The following is an 11,569-nucleotide window of genomic DNA, read 5'->3' as shown; positions in this document are numbered from 1 at the left end:
GTGGATGCGGTTTGTGGAGTCATGGCAGATGATGGATACAGGCTTTTCTTCTTCTTTCTAGGGACGTCGGGCAGAGCTGACTTGTATGTTGGAATAAAATTGAAAAGCAGAGGCGCCTTCCGTTTGTGGACTGGCAAGTCCAAAAGTCTCTTCAAATCCTTGCTGGGAATGAAGGATTGGCGAAAGTTTTTTGATGGCTTAGGAATAGCTGCAAGAAAAATAAACATTAAGAAATAGATAAAGTGTGAAAGACTTTAAAAACCAAGTAGGTATGAATGCAGGGCTCTTACCATTGCCCTCTACAAAGACTGATTGAATGAGAGGGAAGAGATGGAGGTCTTTATCTGGGGCGAACTCCCAGTTCCCCGAAGTAATAAAATAATCGTCCCCAACTCCCTTGTTGGAGTCAGGGAGGTCGACAACGATTTTGTATTAAGTAGACCTCAGCTTGAGGTAGTAAACGTAGCCGGTTTCTTTTTTGAGACCACACATAGTGTAGCAATATTGGATATCGGCTAATGTGATCCCAGCATTTTCTTGTTTGGCTAAGTCTATGATACCATTGATGGTTCAATAGGAATTGATGGAAAGTTGCATTGGGTTCAACTTGTAATGATGAAGTATTTCATGAAAAAGGGTGTTGAGTGGGAGCTGAAGTCCACACTCAATGAAGGCTACACAGGGAAAGGCATGGAGTCATCAGTAGGCATGATGGAGTCATCATCCCCAGCCAACCTCAAATGGACGTCGGCTGGGATTTCAAACTCTTGTCTAAGGAATTCTAGTTTGGATGGGGTGTTTACCCTATGTTTCCACATACCCATAATGTCGGCTTAAATGGAGATATCGGATTTCAGGAAGAAGTATTTTTGGGAAGGTTTAAAGGACCTCGGCCAAAAACATAAAAGTACACTTTGGTAAGGGTTTGTATGGATCTAAAGGGAGTTCGTTTCAGTTTTTCCTAAATTGTGGGTTCTACAGACAAATCCCAAACCTAAGTCTATGGAAACGAAGATTGAAAGCACAAATCTGAAAAGACACAAAAAAAAAACAGAAAACAAGAACAAGTCTCAGAATCAAAAACAAAGATGGACTATCAAGAACATAGTGAGTACAAGAGGTACAAGGTCAAGAACAGTGGCAAAAGTGCAAGAAAAGGGTGAACAATGCGTGTGTTCAAGACATGGACAAAGAGCAAAATTATGAAATAAACATGTTCAGATACACGATTTGCAAATCAAATATTCGAGTAAAACAGCAATGGCAACTAAATAATAAAACAGAATTTCATGAAACACAACAACAACTGAAAAATCAGGAGGAATGGTGACTTACCAGAGAAAGGAAGCCGCTGTGAGGATCGTTGAGATCAGGTGATGGTCGTAAAGGTAACGGAACAATGGAAAATCCGCCGGAATGGATGAATGGAACGAGTTACAGAGCAAGGAGAGCTTGAACAATGGAGGATTTGGAGAGAAAAGCTAAAGAGAGAGAGCGCAACAGAGACAATGAAAAGTGAAAGGGCAAAAAACGAAAACAAGTTTTGTTAAAAATTCGAAACGGCGGCAAAAAGGCCATCAATGCGCCTAGGAAGACGGCTTTGTCAGACGGCGCACGCAGGTGCAAGATGGCTTTTTGGCGCGTCGCAGGTACGATCCAATATAGGAAAGACGCGTGTCGTAAACGGTTGAATTATTGTATGACAGCTCATACGCATGAAAGGGTTCTTGAAATTCTTGTTCTTTAGCGAAGACATGTCGGCCAACATAATGATCTCGGCTGGGATACTGTAAACCGACGTACTGGAAGAAAGGAATGATATAGGTTCCATCACCTCAGAATGCCGAGGTAATAGAACCTAAGGGGCAGTTGTGGGGATATATTTTCTGAGTACCAACACGTGGCTAAGGTGACGCCAACGTGTCAGCCGAGGTGCCACGTGTCCTGGTCATGACGCCGAGGTTATCTCGGCAAGACCGAGGTTACCTCCAAAGATATCGAAATCCGAGATAAGCGGATAAGGTACAAGAGTCCTAGAATGAGAGAAGGCTTCAGTTTGGGTAAAGATAAGACTCTTAGAGAGTTTATCCTAATCCTACGGGGAGTCCAAGATTAGCAGTAATCCTAAGTCCATTAGAGCTAGGCTCCTATTGGGACTAGGATTGTGTTGGCTATAAAAGGGAAGCACCCCCATGGGTCTAAGGTATGCTTTTTGATATTCTGTCTAGTGAGTTAAGCACTATTGATTATCTTTGAAAGATATACTGACTTGATCGTCGAAGTACCCCCGTGTGGACGAACCACCGCCGGAATCTTCTCTTTCTGTTGCAGGTCAGCCAGGTGTCATCTATTCTGCCAGTACTCTCCAGCTGAATACTAAGTTGGCAGTGTGATCGGAAAATCACTCACACAATATATATTTGAGTTTCGAGCTTAAGGACAAAAAATAGAAGTGTAGAACACCTTATTGAGAAATTAGACTTCATCAGGTGAGGTCGCACGTGTGGTAGGGGTGTCTTGCACATGCAGATTAGTATAGAATATGTGATCGATCGCATATGTAGGAGCTAGAGATCACACCAACCAATCGATTAGTATAGGAAAGCAAAAGGCAATGATCGAAGAGATCGATCGCTTTTGGAAGGAGATTGATCACCTTCCTAAGTAAAGCTCATTAATTTGGCTCATCTCTCTCTCTCTCTCTCTCTCTCTTACATCCATAATAGTTATCACGCAAAACACTTAGATTAACTACCTTGGAGTGGGAATCATTCAAAAGTTCGAGTTCTAAAGTTGTAGAGCATGGCGAAGGCTTCATTTTGGTCCAAGCAAATCTCCATTTTATCAACTTTTCTATTTTCTTTATTCTCATCTTCTCTCCCAGAGGTAAGGTTTCTTTCATTGGCTTAATATGGGTTTATGAGTGTATATGTGGTATTTTGATAGAGAAATTTTGGATTATTGTTAGAGATTTTGAGGGTTGGCATGTTAGAGAGTTAGGGTTTGATGAATGGTTTGGAATTTGTCTATAATTTTCTTATTATATAAAATTGTACGAGGGTATTATAAATTGTGAAAATCTCAAATTAGTGAAAAATCCTAATTTATGATATTGCATAAAATGACAAATTAATGATGTATTGTTGAAATTGATAATGTTATGTTGGGAATTAATGATATCATATTGGAATTAAGAATGTTATCAGAATTAAGTATAACTTGAGAGATTATATCATTGCTAGAGGTAACTGTTTTGGCCATTGGTAGAAAATGGCATTGTTGTAGATAATGATAGAAAAGGATGACAAAAATTCATAATTATTTTATGAGTAAATTACACCGATGTTCCCTACATTTTACCTTGTATCATTTTGGTCCTTACACTTTCAATCGGCTTAATTTTAACCTATAATTTTAGATTTGTGCTCATTTAGTCCAATTGACAAGTGTTTTTGACGAAAAATTATTACTGAGTTTGTTGAGCTTAACCACTAAGTTAAATAAATTTATAATTTTGTCCTTAAAAATATGGCACGTTATTTTTCATTAAAAAAAATACTAAGAGTCATAATCAATTAGACCAAATTGAGATAAAGTAATAAATTTAGGGTTAAAATTGAGTCAATTGAAATTACAAAGATCAAAATGATATAAGAACTAAAGTAAAAGGACTTCTATCATAATTTGCCCTTATTTTATTATTGAAATGTTGAATTCATGGAAATAAAAATTTGTTATTGAACAGAGGTGCATGGAGCATATTTTATAAAAATTGGATAGTTGCATATGTTGCATTGATTACATTAAAACCCTTGGAACAATCTTTTGTGTAAAATAAATTATTTGAAACAAATCAAACAAATAGAAAATAAATTATGTACCGAATTTATTTTACCGAACCGAATAAATAATTAAAAGATCAAGTCGAGTGTGTGACACTCTGTCCTTATGATAGATTCACCCCGCTACGGTGCTTACGGACAAGTGGCGTCTATCTTCCAGGATACAATGATTTTCACAAATTGTAGTAGCACTCCAAACAACTTGTACGGTGAACAAAACCTTGTGTTCTATACTCTCTTTAATTTTCCTAAAAACTAATATGAAGAGAATCTATGCAAAGAAGAAAACAAGATAGCAAAATGAAATTTTTCAATCTATTTTTTTTGATTGAAATGACTACTGAAAATGGCAATATTTATAGACAAATCAAGGCTATCTGAACAAGTTCAATATCCATGAATAGATCTGTTTTTTTGAATTAAACAGGTGCTGTTTCAAATTAGAACAGATAACTGAATCTGTCTAGAAACTGCTGAAACTATCTGGGTAGTTTTGAATTTGAATCTGTCCGAAATTGCATCTATCCGGGTGCAATAGATTTAAGACCTGTTTGGACCGTTTAATCTGTTGTGGAATTGATTTGAAAGAGGCACAATTTTTGGACACAAAATTTGAAATGCAAATAATTTCCTGCAAGAATTTTTGGAAAAATTCAAATAAATTTTGTCCAAAAAATTATTGTTAAAACCGACTCGATCCACAATCACGCCTAGCTCGGCCAGACGGCGGTGGCAGCACGCGCGTGCGTGTGTGGTGGTTTGGACTAAGGTCACTTTGTCCATAACTCCTCCCTTCTATAAATTTTGGGATGCCCCTTGGGGCCCAACCTAAGTTAGTACACCAAGAGCTTATATACTCACAAAAACTCTCTTAAAGTTTCAATGCGGGACAACCCATTTCAAGGAAACCCACATTTAATTCTTTAATTGTCCATTCCACGAACCCGAAAACGATGTCAACTTCCCATTCACTCATAAATAGTTTTGACGAACTGTCTTCACCGTGTGACTTACCATACAGCAAGGAACACGTCACCTCTTTGGACCCACCCCAAAAAAGTTTTGGGACCCACTCTATTTTCGGCTCAAAGTTGGCCCAAAATAAGCCTATAAAACCAAATTTTCCAACAATCCCCCGCATGAATGGAATTTGACAGAGAGAAAATGCAACAACATTATCAAATTATAGAGAGTACAGAAATTTTAAATATTCTGCAAAGGATAGATAGCTTTTGGCTTTGGACATTTCCTTGTAAGACACTATCAGATGTACTAGCTAACCAGTGAACATGATGTCTTAAACTGTTCAGCCGTTTGGGTAAACCAAGACAATAGAGCTCACACAGAATATTACCAGACACAGTTTAGTTCTCACTATTGTGTTCATTTTGGCCCTGAACAACCTGGTCTTTGATGAGTGCTCTAAAGAATTGTAGCCCTTCACAAATCTCATAGAACCAGCCCAGTTCACACTCATATAGGTGATTCTTATGAAGAGTATCCTGCCATACTCCACTAGGTATATCTGGATATAAGAATCATTAAAAGTATTACTTAACCTAAAACGCTACAGACATCACTATTTCATATAAAAATGGGTAGGAGTTTAACTCCCCAGTGTATATAACTCGGCTGTCCCTTTGAACCTAGATTTTGGGATCTCCAGTCAACTAGGTTGGGTTGCTGTTGCGGTAACTCTTATTTAGTAGGCTTTAGTCCTATTCCCCTCGATAAATTCTCAACTAACTCTCTTGCTAACACTTTGGTTAGTGGATTTGCTATGTTGTCTTTAGACTTTACATATTCAATGGAAATAATTCCATTAGAGAGTAGCTGTCTCATGGTGTTATGTTGACGACAAATGTATCGCGACTTACCGTTATACATATGACTCTGTGCTCTACCAATTGCCGATTGACTATCACAATGTATGCAAATAGCAGGCACCGATTTTGGCTACATTGAAATATCTTCAAGGAAGTGACGAAGCCATTCTGCTTCCTCCCCAACTTTATCTAAATCTATGAATTCCGATTCCATAGTAGACCTAGTAATGTAAGTCTGTTTGGAAGATTTCCAGGATACAGCCGTCCCACCAAGAGTAAAGATATACCCACTTGTAGATTTTGAGTCTCTAGTATCCGATATCCAGTTTGCATCACACTATCCTTCAAGTACTACTGGATATCTAGTATAATTCAGCCCAATGTTACGAGTAAATCTGAGGTATCTTAAAACCCTTATAATAGCTTTCCAGTGTTCTACTCCTGGATTACTCGTATATCTACTTAATTTACTTACTACATAGGCTGTATCTGGGCGAGTGCAGTTCATCAAGTACATTAAGCTTTCAATAATTTGGGCATACTTTAATTGATAAATACTTTCATGTACATTCTTAGAAAAAAATAAATTAACATCCACAGGTATTCTAGCAAGATGATCATTATCTTTGCTAAATTTGTCAAGTATTTTCTCAATGTAATGAAATTGTGACAAAGCATAACCTTCTGATGTTTTGGTAATTTTCATACCAAGAATTACATCAGCAATCCCCATGTCTTTCATGTCAAAATGTTTATTGAACATTTTCTTGGTAGTTTTAATCATGTCATTATTACTACCTATGATGAGCATATCATCCATATAAAGACATACAATAACATAACCTTTGTCTGTGTTTTTAATATAAACTCATTTGTCACTCATTAATTTTGAATCCATTTGACATCACTGCTTTGTCAAATTTCTCATGCCATTGCTTTGGCGCTTGTTTTAAACCATTTAATGATTTAATTAATTTACACATTTTTTTTTTCCTAGAACAGAAATTATTTCTAGTTGTTCTATGTAAATTTCTTCATCTAACTCACCATTTAAAAAAGCGATTTTCATATCCATTTGATGAATTTCTAGATTGTACAACGATGCAATGACAATTAGCATTATAATGGATGTTATTCTAGTAATCGGTGAGTATGTGCCAAAATAATCAAGACCTTCTTTTTATCTAAAACTTTTGACTACAAGTCTTGCCTTGTATTTTTCAATTGAGTCATCCGCTTTCATTTTTCTTTTGAAAATCTACTTGTATCCAAGAGGTTTACAATCTGGTAGTAGATCCACCAATTCCCAAATGTGATTTTGCAGGATGGATTCAACTTCACTATTCACAACTTCTTTCCATAAAAGAGCCTCAAGATTAGACGTAGCTTCTTTAAAAGTTAAAGACTCATTTTCTAACAAAAATATTAGAAAATCTAGACTAAAAGATTTTGAGGTTCTAGCACGTTTACTACGCCTAGGTTCCTCTTCCTCATTTTGATTTATCTCTTGCTCTTATTCTTGATCTTGATCATGACTAGTAATAGCATCATAAGATCTTTTATTAGTACTAGTCTCTTGTCCAGTTTTATTTGGAAACACATATTCAAAGAAAGATGCATTACGAGATTCAATAATAGTATTTACATGCATTTCGGAATGTTCTGACTTATGAATCAAAAATCGATATGCACTACTATTCATGGCATAACCAATGAAAATGCAATCAACAGTTTTAGGACCTATCTTAGTCTTTTTAGGACAAGGAATAGCCACTTTAGCCAAACACCCCTACACTTTTAAGTATTTGTAAGATAGTACTCTTCCCTGCCACATTTCATAAGGTGTTTGATTGAATTTCTTAAGCATATAATTAGCAGAAAGTATTGCTTCCCCCCACAAATTTTGAGGTAATCCAGAACTAATTAACATGGCATTCATCATTTCTTTTAAAGTCCTATTTTTCCTTTCAGCAATTCCATTTTGCTAAGGTGAGTAAGGAGCAATGGTTTGATGAATTATTCCATATTCTTTACAAAATTCACCAAAAGGTGATTTATATTCACCACCTCTATTAATTTTAAGTTTCTTAATTTTCTTACCAAGTTGATTTTCAACTTCATTCTTATATCAAATGAAAGTTTCCAAAACTTCATCATTGGTTCGAATTAAATAAACATAACTATATCTAGTATAGTCATCTATGAAAGTGATAAAATATTTTTTCCCACCTCTAGTTTGAATTGATTTAAAATCACAAATGTCACTATAAATTAATCCAAATGGTTCCGTACTTCTTTCAATTGAATGAAAATGAGTTTTGGATAATTTTGCCTCAATGCAAATTTCACATTTATGATTTGAATCAATGTCAAATTTAGATAAACATTCCATATTAATTAATCTACGCAAAGATCCATAATTAACATGTCCACGACTACCATGCCTTAAATTTAAAGACTCAAGCAAATAAGAAGAAGATGTATTTTAATTAATAACAGAGAGTACAACAGTCATTACATTCATTTTGGAAAGGCCATCAGACATGTAACCTTTTCCTACATATATCCCATTTTTGGTAAGTACAAACTTGTCACTCTAAAAACCTAGCTTAAACCCATTTTTACTCAACAAAGACTCGGAAACAAGATTATTGCGAATGTCCGGTCATGCAGCACATTGTTGAGAGTGAGTTCCTTTCCAGATGTCATCTTTAGAATAATCTTTCCTTATCCTTCAACTTTGGAAGTTAAGGAGCTGTCCATAAAAAGTTATTCACCGTTGTCCACTATAGAATAAGATGTGAACATCTTTTTGTCGGCACAGATGTGGCGAGTAGCACCAGTGTCCACCCACCATTCCTTAGGATTTCCGACAAGGTTTGACTCGGAAACAACTATAGAAAGATTTATGTCATCAATACCATTGGAAATTTTGCCCATTTTGGTCATATTGGCTTGAGCAGGCTTTTTGCTTAATCTTCATTTGCCTTTGCATTTACTATGGCAATCTTTGACCCAATATCCCTCTTTGTCACAGATGTAACATTTTTCATTAAACTTGTACTTCTTATTTCCCCCCTCCCCTCCCCCCACCCCTTTAGAGCCTTGTACGGAACTTTCTCTAGAAAAATTTCGTTTCTTTGCTTTTGGAGCATGTTCCACCACATTTGCCTTTGACTCCATTGGATGCTTACTAGCCCGCTTCTCTGAATTGCGGTTGTCATCCTCAATCCTCAAACGCACAATTAATTCCTCCCAAGACATTTCTTTGCGCTTGTGTTTGAGTTAGTTCTTGAATTCCTTCCAGTCTTGTGGTAATTTCTCAAAGACAGCAACCTGGAAGGATTCACTGAGAGACATGCCTTCTGCATGAATGTCATGCAGAATGAGTTGGAGATCTTGAACTTGGTTGATCACAGTCTTAAAATCAACCATCACAAAATCCAGGAATTTGCCAACCATAAATTACTTTGAGCCGGCATCTTCTGTTTTGTACTTTTTCTGCAAAGACTCCTAAAGTTCCTTTGCTGTTTTGCTAGGACTGTAGACGTTGTATAATGTGTTGTCAAGTCCGTTCAAGATGTAGTTCCGGCAAAAGAAATCAACATGTTTCCAAGCATCGACCGCAATAACCAATTGCTGGTCAGTTTCATCCTCATTCAGAGTAAGAGCATTCTCACGAAGAAAACGAGCTAGGTTTAGAGTTGTAAGATAGAATAGCATTTTTTGCTGCCATCTTTTAAAATCAATTCCTAAGAACTTCTTTGGCTTTTCACTGTGATTAACTGGCACAATCACAACAGGAGGGATTGGAACAATTGCAGCCACCACACTAGTACTTGTTTGAATATTAGTTTGACCAGTTTCAGTAGCCATGAATTCTAAATTATAAAACAAAATTATAATTAGAATTTTATATTACACAGAAAATTTAAACCAAAACCACAAAATTTAATTCTGTAAAAAAAAAAAAAAAAAAAAAAAAAACAAGAATTGTAACTTTTATTTTCAATTAACTTGGAAATAAAATAAAATTTTATTTAGCCAAATTAACTCCACACAGAAAATTAAATTTCTGTAACACTTCAATAATTAAAATACTAAAACAGACTTTTTATTAATGAACACTCAGAAATAATTTCTGAAAATCAAAATTAATTTCTGACAAATTTCACAAATAAATATTCTGAATTGTTAATGACACCAGTATATTATTACTAGTTGTCAAAGAAAATAGACAGTATATTACTACTATTTGTTTTTCCAACCAGAATATTATTTTGTAAAACCACAGAAAATAATTTCTGTAAGAAGAAGAAAGAGAAAGGAAACAAACGAAAAATTATGTATAAACAGAATAATTCAAATTTGTCTTAAGATTGTTGGAACAATCTTCTGTGTAGAATAAATAATTTGAAACAAATCAAACAAATAAAAAATAAATTACATACCGAATTTATTTTACCGAACCGAACCGAATAAATAATTAAAAGATCAAGTTGAGTATGTGACACTTTGTCCTTAAAACAGATTCGCTCCATTATGGTGCTTACGGACAAGTGGCGTCTACCTTCCAGGATACAATAATCTTCACAAATTATAGCAATATTCCAAACAACTTGTACGACGAATAAAACCTTGTGTTCTATACTCTCTTTAATTTTCCTAAAAACTAATATGAAGAGAATTTATGCAAAGGAGGAAACAAGATAGCAAAATGAAATTTTTCAGTCTATTTTTTTCGATTGAAATGACTGCTGGAAATGACAATATTTATAAACAAATCAAGGTTGTCTAAACAGGTTCAATAGCCATGAACAGATCTGTTTTTTTGAATTAAACAGGTTCTGTTTCAAATTAGAACAGATAACTGAATCTGTCCAGAAACTGCTGAAACAGTCTGGGCAATTTTGAATTTGAATCTGTCCGAAATTGTATCTGTCCAGGTGCAATAGATTTAAGACCTGTTTGGACTGTTTAATCTATTATGGAATTGATCTGAAAGAGGCACAATTTTTGGACACAAAATTTGAAATACAAATAATTTCCTGCAAAAATTTTTGAAAAAATTCAAATAAATTTTGTCTAAAAAATTAATATTAGAACCGACTCGATCCACAACCGCGCTCGGCTCGGCTGGACGGTGGTGGCAGCAGCGCGCGCGTGTGTAGTGGTTTGGGCTAAGGTTCACTTTATCCATAACTCCTCTCTTCTACAAACTTGGGGTACCCCTTGGGGCCCAATCCAAGTTAGTACACCAAGAGCTTATATACTCACAAAAGCTCTCTTAAAGTTTCAATGTGGGACAACCTATTTCAAGGAAACCCACATTTAATTCTTTAATTGTCAATTCCACGATTCCGAAAATGATGTCAACTTCCCATTCACTTATAAATAGTTTTGACGAACTGTATTCACCGTGTGACTTACCATACAGTAAGGAACACGTCACCTCTTATTTTAGGCTCAAAGTTGGCCGAAAATAAGCCTATAAAACCAAATTTTCCAACAAAAACATTATATTTTTAATTGGATAATGATGGTGAATTCGGGTCATGTATAGATGAGATTGGAAATAATTCGGCTCGATTGTCTATGGTGAAAGACCGAAAACCCGTGTGGTATAAGTGCCAAGGTCCTTCCAGTTAGAAACCAATAAATTTGGTAGTGTTTGGGTTGGCACTTAGCGATGTCACTGATAGAGTGTTACTTCAGATAGCACACTAGATTAGGTGGTGCATAACAATGATTACTAAGAAATACATGTACTTGAGAGGATTCACCGAGTTTGAAATAATAAAATTGAGAAATGTTAGTTTAATGAGAAAGTCTAGTTTTGATCATTAAGATTAATGTAAACTTTTTTAGGAAAAGAAAAATTATTTTAAGCGTACTATACAT

This window comes from Camellia sinensis, chromosome 4 (genome assembly GCF_055761805.1).
Source record: "Camellia sinensis isolate YWXY chromosome 4, ASM5576180v1, whole genome shotgun sequence".
Classification (NCBI taxonomy): domain Eukaryota; kingdom Viridiplantae; phylum Streptophyta; class Magnoliopsida; order Ericales; family Theaceae; genus Camellia; species Camellia sinensis.
The sequence above is the reverse complement of the archived record's forward strand: the minus strand, read 5'-3'. Positions refer to the sequence as shown.